Source organism: Nannospalax galili, unplaced genomic scaffold (genome assembly GCF_000622305.1).
Source record: "Nannospalax galili isolate Female #2095 unplaced genomic scaffold, S.galili_v1.0 scaffold709, whole genome shotgun sequence".
Classification (NCBI taxonomy): Eukaryota; Metazoa; Chordata; class Mammalia; order Rodentia; family Spalacidae; genus Nannospalax; species Nannospalax galili.
Window position 1 is genome coordinate 164845 of NW_008360314.1, and position 13386 is coordinate 178230.

The 13386-nt window shown below is 38.0% G+C and overlaps 1 pseudogene; it reads left to right on the forward strand.

Moving 5' to 3' along the window:
- LOC103727131 overlaps window positions 1-6123 on the forward strand; it is a 118678-nt pseudogene extending 112555 nt beyond the window's left edge.
- Window positions 6124-13386: the final 7263 nt, after the last annotated feature.

Here is a 13386-nt window from a genome sequence, read left to right on the forward strand (position 1 = left end):
ATAAAAGTAAGCGAGGAACAATCATTACTATGGGTAAAATGTCAGAAACTGATAATCATGAATTAGCAGTGTATAAGGAATTTGAAAGTACATTTCAAAAGGAATGGTCAAAATATTAGCTCAGGAAAAGAAATAACCTGAAAGAGAAGAACAGTAGGAAACAGGCCTTAATAAGGGAGCTATGGATAAAAATTGGGTTAGTTTATGGGAGGGGGGAGGGAAAGGTATACAAGGAACATAGGGGATAAAGGGAAAGAAGGAACTCAAGAGAGGTTGGACCATAGGAGAAGGGTATCAGTAAGGGAGAAAGGGGGGAAATTGGGCCACCTTAAGTGGGAAAACCATGATGGAGGGAAGAGACAATGTGAGAGATAAACAATGCCTAGCTAGTTTTGAAAACCAGAGAGAACCATATTACTCCTACACCCTACTGGCAAATTATACACAGCAGATCAAGTAATATATGTCTAGGTAATGTTTATCTGAGAACAACTAATCTTTGCCCAAGATTTATCTACATGACACAGTAATTAAAAATACCAGACTGGTGGAACTAAACTTCTTGGGTGTTTAACAGACATACTTTGAGGTCAATAATGATTTGGTCAGAGGGACATAAAGGACACTTTTTGCTCCTTGCCTTCCTAGGTTGACTAGTTCCAGGGTACTATGACCATCTCTCAAAATGTCCTATAATGGCAGTGCATCACCTGTCCTCTTTGTCAAGGAGGCCAAGCATACCCCACTAGATGGACTTGAACCACTGTCCAGTCTATAAAAAGGAGGGTCAACAGAGATTAATCATTTCCTCCATGCTTCCAAGCGAAGCCAACCATGGTCAAGCAGGACCTTTGACTTACCTTGGCATAGGTGGAGCTGATAAAAGAAAGGAGCCAGTGGCTCCTCCCAAGCCCATGTGACCCCTGAGGAACAGATTCTCAAACTACCTTAAGAGTAAAAATAAATTGGTTTATGTGGACCAAATTTATGGCCTTAAACACCCAAAAGGAAAGTATAACCAAAGATTAAATGGGCCAACATAATTTCATAAGAGTCCATGTATAGCTAAAGGCTACATAACAAGCTACAATGCCAGACAAGTGATATCTTCTTTTGAGTTGATGGCCAGGGTGGCCAAAGGGATTCCCAAATAGTAACACAGCATAGAACTGGGAAAATGAACAGCAGACCCCAATCTTATCCAAAGGAATATAGACAACTGATTACTGCTAGATGAAGAACAGCTGACCCTCCTAAAACAAAGACCTCTAGATAGGCTGACTAGATTTACCAGAAGGGCAAGTAGTGGGGAATGGCTGAGGGTGCCAACAACACAGCAGACTGTAGCAAGGATATCAGAGTGTAAGGGTGATAGTTGGGGGAGGGAGGCTTTGGGAGGGTGCTACCTGGGAAGTGGGTGTATAAATAAATAAAAAAAAAGAAAATAAAAAAATTCTTCAAAGCATAAAAATTTGTTCCTTAATAATAAGTAGATGTGAAAAACATTACCATTGAAATCTATCTGATGACTTTATATCCATGCTAAGATGCCAAGGAGCTCAGAAAGTAACTGACTGTGACTAATAAAGAGATTAGAAACACATGTGCATCTTAGTGTCTGTTTTGGGTTCTCCTCAGGCCAGCTGTGAAGACCCTAACCTGGATCAGGTCCCCTGCCGATTAGGGGGTAAGAGGCATGGAGTCACAACACACAGACCCCAGGAGTCGGGTAGAAGCAATAACTAGGCGAGGTGCTGCAGGCTTGTTCAATGCAGGAGGAGGCACACCTTATATTTCCCTTTTCTCCACCCCCAAGTCCCTTCAGTCAGCATATCGTATTCTGATTGGTCCATGCCACGCAGTCTGTCAGCAGTCACTGGGCTCTCCAGCAGGGTACAGAGGTGTGGGCTCCTTTTGGTGGGCTATTTCCGGACCAAGAAGTGAAGTGAATTCTTGCTAAATCCCAGGGCTCTGGGTCCGCACCGTCTTTGGAGGCCCCCTGCTACAAGTGCCAATTGTATTAAAAATGAATTTTTCTGTATGAAACTGTGTATTTTAATACACAGTTTTCAAAGTTTAAAACCTCATTTAATTGTATGTCTTATAGGGTTTATACGGAGTACAATATTGTATAACTGTATTAATTCAACTGCAAACCTAAAAATTTACAGCCAATTTTGAAAGAGATGCATCTTAGCTCTGGAAATTGTTGTTGAATATGTCAAGTCATTGCCGATGTAATGCTTCTTCTAATTATGTGGTTATTAAATAAATAATTTAAAAAAATGAGTTCCCCAGAAACTCTCACTTTCTCCTCATTTCCTTTACACATTCCTCCTCGCTCCTCTTTTCTGACCCAGAGCATCTCGTATGAGATCTAGAAATACACTTAAGAGCACACCACCTTCCCTGGTGTCTCATCTCGCCATGAACAGTCTAAATCTTATTTCTTCCTACTCCCATGTCCTTATGCCCGTCCTTCACTCTTCCCTGCTGCAGTCTCATAAGCTTGGGAGGCTTATCTTCAGTCCCTTCCAGGCCTTGCTCCTTGCTTTTCACATTCAGCAGAATATTCCACAGCAGTCTTTCTCAGAGAGCACCTCCACTAGGTACCTACTAGAGGGGTCTAATCCAACTGCCTCTCACTCTTTGCTTACTCACCTTTCCTCATAGTAAGAATTATCATATGCTGGGCATGGTGGTGCATGCCTTTAATCCCAGGAATCAGGAGGCAGATCACTGTGAGTTCAAGGCCAATCTGGTCTACATAGGGAGTTCCAGGCCAGCTGGGGCTACAGAGAGTCCCTGTCTCAAAAAGACCAAAAAAGAAAATATATATCAGACAGTATTCAGAATTTGTTGTTCTATGATCTATAGCACCTATTAGAAGTGGACTCTAGATTGCAGCATCTTGCATAATTTAAAGATCAAAACAAGTCAGTATCTAGCAGTAGTTTCATAAGGAAGAAGCAGGGAATGTAATCTGAAGGCATGTATCATAATGAGAGCGATTGTGGGCTTATGTTTATATTTACCTCCCAGGTTGAGAGTCTTTATTTCTGAAAAGTTATAAGGGCACAGGGCATCAGTGATGTCATCTTTGCTCTTTGTCTAATGATAAAAGTACATTCTCATCTTGCTATGATGAACTGTCTTCCACATATCCATATGAAATGTCACTTGACTTGTTACTGTGTGTAAATAATTGCAACAGTCTACTAACAGTGTTCTTCATTTTCCCAATATGAATTCCTAAATTGGTACCCTGGGCTGGCTGTGGCTTCAGGACTTCTTTTAGACAAAGGCCAAAAGATGTAAAGCAAGAACTCTTATAGTAAGTCTAGGTGAATGAAGAGGGCAAATATGTTTATGTGTGTTTGTGAGAACGAGTGAAGAAACAGGGCATCTAGGTGACAAAGAGACAGAGCTGTTAATAATGTGTAATGTTACAGAAAAAGTCCTGAAGCCAAGGTTTGGTCATGAAAATCAGGAAAAGGGTCCAGAAATAAAATTTGTTTACTTTCTTCTCATATGAATTGCTTTACTCTAAGTTATTAGCATTTAGTTTTGTTTTATTTTCCTTATTTGATTAAATAAGAAATGAGAAGCTAGGCACGGTAGGTTAACAGCTGTAATCCCAGGACATGTGAGTTAGAGGCAGGAAGGTTCTTTGGCTGCATAGTGAGTCAAGGCTTGTCTGAGCTCCACAGAACTCTGCCTCAGGAGCTCAAAGACAAAAACATCTGCAGCGGGTTAAGTATAAACATGATGTCATGAATATGTGGCTGCCTGCTCATTCTTTCCAACTGAGCTTTGCAGCTGCCTATTGTTTCTGCCTATGACATAGGAAAACTACAGATCAGAAGGAGGACACAGCACAGCCCACGTGTCCCATGTGTTCTGGCCTAGCGATAGTGTGTGTGGAAACAGGTGTAGTTCTCCAGAGCAGTGTACTAGCTACATAGATTGAACTGAGTTTGGTACTATATTCACATAAGATATTACCAATCCAACACTACATTTGGGAAAATAAAATGGCTTGACATTTGCAACAGCCACACAAGCTCAAAATCTAACACCAATCTTAACTGAATCTTAGAGAATTACGCACCATATTAATGAACACTGCTTTCAATATTAAGAAAAGGGAGATTTTTTCATACCTTAATTACATCATTTGTTTTGTGACAGGATTGGAACAAATGAAGGAATGTGAAGAGAGTTCACATAAACTATTGTATCTCAAAATCTCTTATACGTGTATACATATGTGCATTAGAATCACCATACTTATGCTGTTTGAATTTTCATAAGATTTGTAGCTTATAAATGCATAAAATAGAATGAAATATATAGATATAATAATAATGTGACATTTATCATATGTAATTAAAAATATTTTTATTGATTCTTTGAGAATTTTATGCAGTGTTTTTGGATCATATTCAGACCTCCTCCCCACCACTACCCCTGCCAAACTTCATGTCCTCTAGTATTTTTAAAGGTCTATTGAGACTAATTTTTGTTCCCCAAATGTTATCATGTATAATTTAATTACATAAAAAACTGAGTATAAGGTTATATTTGGTTGATATCTTTAGAAATTCTGATAATGGACTCATGGAGATATAAATACCAAACAGCATTGGGCTATTGTAAACATACCTTTCAAGGTCAAGAACAGTGATTGGGGTGGTGACATGTTCAGGAAAGTCAAAGTGTGTCTTTAGAGAACATACAAAGCAGAGCACTCAGCAGAAGACACATGTCTGTCTCTTCAGAGTGGAGAGAGGGACGGTGGGAGGGAAGATGGAAAAGTAAAGTGGAAGAGAGCAGGTAAAGAGGTGCTGAGGGCTCCTTGGTGGTGCTCTTCCCTCTTCTCAGATATGTTAATAATACCTAGGAATTAGCTTGCCTGGGAGTTTTCTAGGAAGGAAAATATATCTTATTCATGTTGTTGCCCTTGACTTTATTTAGACCGTATCTTATTGCTGAGGTGATTATTGGAGGTTATTGGAAAGGGACCCTCAATACAGATATTATAATCAATTAAACAATAAATTGAGTACCAGAGGTAAAACAATTTATTCTAATGACCCATTGCAATGTCACCTTCTTTTTTTCTGTCCTCTCCAGCTTCATGTTTTCAGGATCGTTTTTGCTTTGTATTTTTCAAGGAAGATACATCGTTACTGAGAAATGGAATCAAAGTTCAAGTGACTTCATTTTGTTGGGTTTGTTTCCAGGAATCAAACTGGGTAACTTCTCTTACTAATCATCATTTTAATATTCCCCTCGCCCTGTTTGGTAACTCAGCAATGGTCCACCTCATACGTGTGGACTCACAATTACACACCCCATGTACTTTCTCCTCAGCCAGCTCTCCCTTATGGACCTTATGTGCATCTCCACTACTGTCCCCAAGATGGCATTTAATTTCCTGTCTGGCCAGAAAAGCATCTCCCTCCTGGGCTGTGGAGTGCAATCCTCCTTCTTTCTGACCATGGCAGGTTCTGAAGGCTTACTCCTGGCCTCCATGGCTTATGATAGTGTTGTGGCCATCTGTCATCCCCACCATTATTCCATCCACATGAGCAAAATGATGTGTCTGAAAATGATCATAGGATACTGGTTATCGGGTTCCATCAACTCCTTGGCACATATAGCCTATGTGCTTCATATTCCTTACTGCTGATCATGAGCCATTAATTATTTCTTCTGTAATGTCCCAGCCACGTTGCCCCTGGCCTGTGTTGACATTTCAGTCTACGAGTACACAGTGTTTGTTAGCACCAGCCTGTTTCTCCTCCTCCCATTCTTTGGCATCACTTCTTTCTATGGATGGGTCATTTATGCTGTCTTCCATATGCACTCAAAAGAAGGATGAAAAAAGGCCTTCACCACCTGTTCAACACAATGGTGGTGACATTTTACCCTGCACCTCTTGTCTACATATACCTGCAGCCCAAGAGTCTCTGCTCACCTGTGGAAGATACGATTCTCACTGTCTTCTACACTATCATCACCCCCATGCTCAGTGCAATAATTTACAGCCTGAGGAATAAGGAAGCTTTGGGGGCCACGACCAGAGTGTTTGGTATACTCATTCTCATGAAGACATAATCACTGATCCTTACCCCTCTTTCTGTATTGTTCTTATGCCTACTGTAACACCACAGAGCAATGCTGACCTCTGGAAATACAATGTGAGCCACATACATAACCTGAAACATTATAGCGATACAATTAAAAACAGAATTAAAAAGCATGTTATTATGTGCAACTATGAAAAGATTAGAATATTTATCTAATTTTGAAATTATGGTAAATAATAATGAGTGCCATTATATCTTGCCACATTATTAAAATGAATTACACACTATAAAAAATAGGAAGTGATGAAAAAAATATTCTATGGAAATCGAGTTGATTGAAACATTTTAGGATAATCCTTATGAAACAGCTTCTATGAAACATACTAAAATCATACACTTACATATTAAGGTAAGATTATTGGAAAACTTGTTGCTGCAAGACAAACTACTATAATTATTTATGTGGTATAGCTATTTCTTAAAAATGAGCACATGTGGAAAACCAGCATACTTTTGTTTCTAATTTTCCAATAATAATTTCAGGAGATTTTAATCTAACAGTAATAACAACTGCCCTTTAACGAGATAGTGTTGTAACTCACTACATTTCAGAAGAATCCCCTCACTGGTTAACACTTAAAGGCCTGACTGAGAGTCTTTGAAAATTTTAGCAATGAAGTATAAATAGTCAAAAGGAGATATGCTTCTTAACCAAGCACTGCAGGTGGATATTCCATTACCTTGGCTCAGTTCACACAGTCTATCATTGTTATGTCCACTAAATCCAGTCAGATTCTTAAAGCATTCTATGCTCCAATGTCAAGAGCATTTGCTTCACAATATGCCCTGTTTTCATCTATGAGTGATGAAAACAGCTAAGAAAAAATGCCTTTTACAGGAGTATAAAAAATTGCTTTACATGAAAGTTATGCATTATACTGAAGACAGACCTAATAGGCCTAACAGATGTGAGGAATGGCACCCAGGGACCTCACAGACACCAGTCATTGTTCATGAATTTATTTCCACATGGATTCTCTGGTCTTTCTGAAACCACAAAATACACAAAATGAAACAGAACATAATCATCATACATCATACCATGTGCTTGATAATAGTAGAACTCAGCTTATGAGCAAAACTGTTAAGTAGCGTATCTCATGGGCATTAAATGGGGTGTCAGCACCTCCTGTATAAGTTCTTGTCTGTGATTTTTTTATTGTTTATTTTACCTTCTGCAGATATAAATGATAAACTTGATACTTAGATGTGTGAACTCAGATTCTATAATGTATTATTCCACTTACAGTATTTAGTGAAAATCAATTCTATCATACTATGCTCACAGCATTGACATAGTTTTCATCAATGAAAATTGAACAATGATTGCAAAAACAGTGGACATCAATTTTTATTTTATTTTTTGTTATGTGTATGTATATGGTACTGTATGTGTGTGCACATATATATGATTATGGGTGTCCTCATCACATGGCCTATATGTGAACATTAGAGCACAACTTTCAGATTCCGAGCCTATACAACAAGCACTTTTTACCCACTAAATAATCTTGCCAGGCCAACTCCTTTGCGTGTGTGTGTGTATGTGTGTGTGTGTGTGTGTGTGTGTGTGTGTGTGTGTGTGTGTGTTCCTGTGCATGGAACATATGTCCTCATACATGCTAATCAAATGTTCTCTACCAAGGAGCTACATCCCTCAATTACAGTAGATTTCTTGGTAATATTTTTTTCACTATTGACTTACAGAATACAATACAAAGCTAAACACTAAATTTGAATACTTAAACATATAAGCTATGTAGTGAAAACATGTTCAGAAATGGTTTTACTAAGGAAAACATGATATGTATACATGTCAGGAATAATCAAAACTGAATTGAGATTTTTCAAAAGCATATGATTGTAGGGCTGAAGACAAGGCTCAATGGTGAAAGACATTTGGCTTTCCTGAAAGAGGACACAGGTTTAGTTCCCATCACCCACATGGTGACAAGCAACAAGTCATAACTCTAGTTCTAGGACACTGATGCCTTCTTCTGGTCTCTGCAGACATTGCACACACGTGGTGCACTTACAAACATACAGGTAAAACACTGATACACATACAATAAATATAAATAAATAATAAATAGATAAATAAATAAACATGTAAAATATATGTATCCATCAGCTTCATACATGGCTCCTTCCAACCCTGTGTTCACAGTCCGTCCTACGTTCTCCATTGGTCTTAGTACCAGCTCTTGTGCTGAGTCTTTATGGATCCTCCCAATAAACAAAGCCTTTCTTTTTTAAAGGTTTGATTTTTGTAGTGTGTGTGTGTGTGTGTGTGTGTATGTGTGTATGTAACTGTATGTATAAGTGTGACACATGCATGTTGGTGCTTGCAGAGGCCAGAGGAGAGTGCTGGATCTTCTGTACCTTGAGTTACAGGCAGTTACAAACTTTGATGTGGATGCTAGGAAATGAGGGCAGATCTTCTGCAAGAGCATCAAGCATGCTTTTTTTGTATTTATGTATTTTTTAAAAGTATTTATCATTTATTTTATGTGTATGAAAGTTTTTCCTGTGTGTATGTATGTCATGCAAAGTCCACAGAGGCCAGAAGAGGGGTGTCAGATCCTCTGGAACTGGAGTTACAAGCAGTTGTTAGTCACCATATGGGTGTTTGGATTTGATCCCAGGTCCTCTCAAGAAGAGCCAGTGCTCTTAACTGCTGAACTATGTCTCCAAGCCCTGTAAGCAGAAAGTGCTCTTAATTTTTTGCCAACTCACCATCCCCTCATAAAACCCTTTCTATCTCCAGATGTGTCACTTAGTACTGGGCATCTCCCAGACATATGTTCTCTGTGCATGACCAGATGTGCAACTCTGTAGTAGCCTACATCTGTTGCAAAAAGAACCTTCTTTGATGAGTGTTGTACAGCATGCTTGTCACTCTAAGGGAAGTCTCTTTTGTCTAGCACTGTGTTCCATTCCAAGCAGCTCCCAAGTATACCTACACATTAATGTTCAGACACTGTGCATTTCTCATGGGGTTTCTAGGGCATCACTTTTCCCCCCAGGTTTCCTGTCTTCCCAAGACTCACTCATCTCCACTCTTTTCTCCCTTCTACTTCCCTCCTCCCTCCCTCCCTAGTCACAGTGCATCCATTATCCCCACCCTCCTCCTAATACTTCCAGACTCCTACCATCTTTCCTCTCCTGACTTCCCTCCCTCCCCCACACCATGGTCCCTTGCGTGTCCCTCCCTCCTTTCCTCCCTGCTTAGTACTCCCACTTCTTCCACCTCTCTCAGGTTCCCTACTCTCCCTCTTTCAGGTTGTTTCTTGTCCTTTACTTCCATGTATCCTTTTCCTTTTTCTGGCTCCTGGTGTAACATCAAAATTTATATACTCACATATAAGGGATTGGTGCTACAATCCACAAATGATGGAAAACATACATCACTTGTTTTTCTGTATTTGTTACTTCACTTAGTATAACACTCGATTCATTTACCTGCAAATTTCATAGCTTTGTCTTTTTTTACTGCTGAGTAGAACTCCATTGAGTAGATGTGCCACATTTTCATTAACCATCCATCAGTTGAGGGACATTCAGGTTGTTTCCATTTCGCAGCTATTGTGAACAAAGCAGCAACACACCTGGGTGTACACTTATCTCTACAGCACGATGAGTCACTTGGGTGTATGCCAAGGAGTGGTGGTATTACTGGATCATATGATAAGTTCATTTTTAGTTTTTTGAGGGTTCTCCATACTGCTTTCCATAGTGGTTGCATGAGTTTGCATTCCCACCAGCAGTTAATGAGAGTTCCTCGTTCTCCACATGCTCTCCAGCATTTGGGGTATTTCATTCTCTTGATCTTTGCCAATTTGACTGGAGTAAGATAGAATCTTAAAGTGGTTTTTATAATTTTTCTAATTTTAAGAATGTTGAACACTTTACAAGGTGCTTCATAGCCATTTTTATTTCTTAACCTGACAATTCTGTTTAGGCTTCCTTGTAACAGCAGAGTGTGATGCACACAAAAGGCCACAACTGGCCAAGTTTTGGAGAATAAGAGCGTGGGATGGGACTCCTATACGGAATGTCACTCACCCACGTCGCAGGGACCATTGCAGAAGAAGAGGTGGAAAGATTGTAAGAGGCAGGGCTGGTTCACGAGCACAGGGAGGTAAAGGATTACAGCCCACTGGAGGCTTTCTCATGTTAGCCTGTGTCAGTGGTGGCGTCGGGTGCAGGACCATGTTGGCTCAATTAAACAAGGGCCCAAAGGGGAAATGAAAAATAGGTGGTGGGCCAGCACTAGACTGAGAACTATTTGAGACTGATTGCTGTTGGGTGAGGGAGAGTATGACTCACATACGACCACTGGATGGGCTGACTAGACTCCAGTGGACACATTTACCCTGAAAGACAGTTGGGTGCAACCACCTGAATGAATGTATCTTAGCATGTATGGCAGAGTGCATAGGTTTTGGTGGGGGAATAGGGGGAGTAATAGATGGGGAGGGGGTCTGGATTTGAGTGCAAAATATTTCATGAAATGATAAAAGCTCAATAAAAAAGTCATCTATAAAAATCTATCATTTAAGGTAATTTCACATAATCTATAATTATCCAAGACACTGAACTATATAGCTTTCTACTATTTCAGCTTTGAAATTAATATTCATTACTCAGATAATTTACATAGTCAAGACTGTGTTATTTCATGTATCAAGTGAAGTTTATTCAAATATTTGTACTCTTTACACAACCTTTAGATACTCTATCCTATGATAGTTTACTGGATTAAATTTCTTTAAGGGATGTCATGACTAGGGTATCTCACAAATAAAATGTGCATCTAAATCACTGCATGGCATTGAATGATGCTGGGTGTCAAATAAATAAACATCATTTTCACTCAAATTAAATAGTTTGTTATCTGTTTATGTTTGATTCATCAAAATCTTACTGAAAATATTTATAATCAAGTTCTTGATATTTATATAGTTATGTCTAATTGTGTTAAATCTGTCTCAAAAGTATATTTAAATTGCCTTGTGTGGTGGTACAAGCCTCACACAAAACATGCTATTGTAAAGTAACAGACTAATGTTCTTCAACTGTAAATTGGTGACTATTGTGTAGTGACTGTGCGTCTTGATATGATTTCATGTTTACAAAGTCCAGAAACATGTAGATTATATAGAATTGTTATAATTAAGTTAATAATAATATGAAAAGGCTCTAGAGCTGTAATATTTAGGAATTTCTGTAATTGTGTCCAGTGAACCATTATACACATTATTTTAATAATTTAAAAAAATTTATAATTGCCAGATCAAATTATGAAAAATTCACAATATGTTCATCAAAATAAAACTAAATATAAGAATATTCACATAGAATATACTTAATCACACTTTATCTCTTGAAGATGATAAAAAATCTATATAACGTGTACTGTATTATATTTTAAGTGTTATTTTAGTTTAAATTAGTGTATTTTTCTCTATAGTACTTCATTTAATTACTGGATACCTTATCTTCAAAGCACTGAATATTTTATCCCATTACTATGTGAATCAAAATTGATTACCAGATGGCTGCCTTTTTGGTCTAGGCTCAGAACCCACTACTCCTTCACCTGACTGGGAGAGCTAGTTAGAACATCTCCCATTTTGTCTCTATCTCCCCGTCCTCTGGGACTAGAACTGGAAAGCACTGTTGCAGCTGTGAACTAGCCCAGTGCACTAGCTAGAACTAGTTAACCTTGTCACCATCTCTGAACTCACACAGGACCTGGAACATCCCCTGTCATTCCAAAACATAATCAAAACTGAGAAAATGAAGCACAGATCAACTATTCATACTTGATCAGAAATCAACCAAGTTACAACAACAATAAAAACAGACCTTAACTTCTAATCAACAAAGGCAAGTTAAAATTTTATAAAAGACACACAACGAACAAAAGATTTTCCTATACCCAGTCAAAATATATGAGAAACCAAGATAATATGTTCCCACCAAATCTCATGAGTCCTAAAGAAGTGCTCCACAATGATTACTAACCAGAGTAACACCAGGACACAGAAATTAAAGAACAATCATAAATGTGATCAAAGAATTCAGGGACTTAAAAGAACAAAAACAAACACCTGTGAGAAAAAGGATAGGAATAAACTCCTGACTGACACTGAGAGTAAACTCACAAAGACAACAGAATTTGAAGAGTGAATTCATGAAAGAGAAAGAAATTTTTAAGAATACTCAGATGGATATGAAGATGAAATTGAAAAATTCTCTAAACCAATTAGAAAAGATAGGAGAAAGTCTTATAAGCAGAATGAATGAAAAATATGGAGACTTCAACATCAAGTTGGAGAACTGGATTGCTCAAGAAAATAATATAAAAAATACAGTAAAAAAGAAACACAATGGAATATTTTGGATCTGTGGATTACTATGAAAGAACCAAGTCTACAAATTATAGGTATAGATGAATGAGAAGAATCTCAGGTCAATCACATCGACCCATTATATTGCAAAATTATAGAAAAATGTTTGCCTAAATCAAGGAAATATATACCCAAGAAGGTATTAGAAGCACACAGAACACTTAATAGACAGGACCAGAAAGCAAAATCCACAGGCATATCATAATGAAAACACTAAACTTACAGAGCAAACAAAGAATGCTGATAACAGCAAGAGAAAAACAGCAGGTTACATATGAAGGAAACCCATCAAATAACAGCTAAGTTTTCATTTCAAATTTTATAAGTTAGGAGATGAGAAGAAATACTAAAAACAAGAGAATAAATTTATCTTTGAAATGTAAACAAAGAAAACAATAAAAACATTCAATGGATCTAAGATCTGGTTCTTTGAAAATAATATAAAACAACTATTATCCCAGCTAACCAACAGAAAGAAAGAGCAAAATTAAATCAATAAAATGAGAGATGAAGAGAAAAACATTACAACAGATACCAATGTATTCAAGAACATCATAAGAGAATACTTTGCAAACTAATACTCGCCAGGCGTGGTGGTACACGCCTTTAAACCCAGCACTTCGGAGGCAGAGGCAGACAGATCTTTGTGAGTTTGAGGCCCGCCTGGTCTACACAGTGAGTTCCAGGACAGCTAGGGCTACAAGGAGACCCTGTCTCAAAAAGAAAAACTAAATAAATAAATAAATAAATAAATAAATAAATAATAAATAATCCAAAAACTAATACTCTATTATTAGAAAATTTTTTAAATGGTT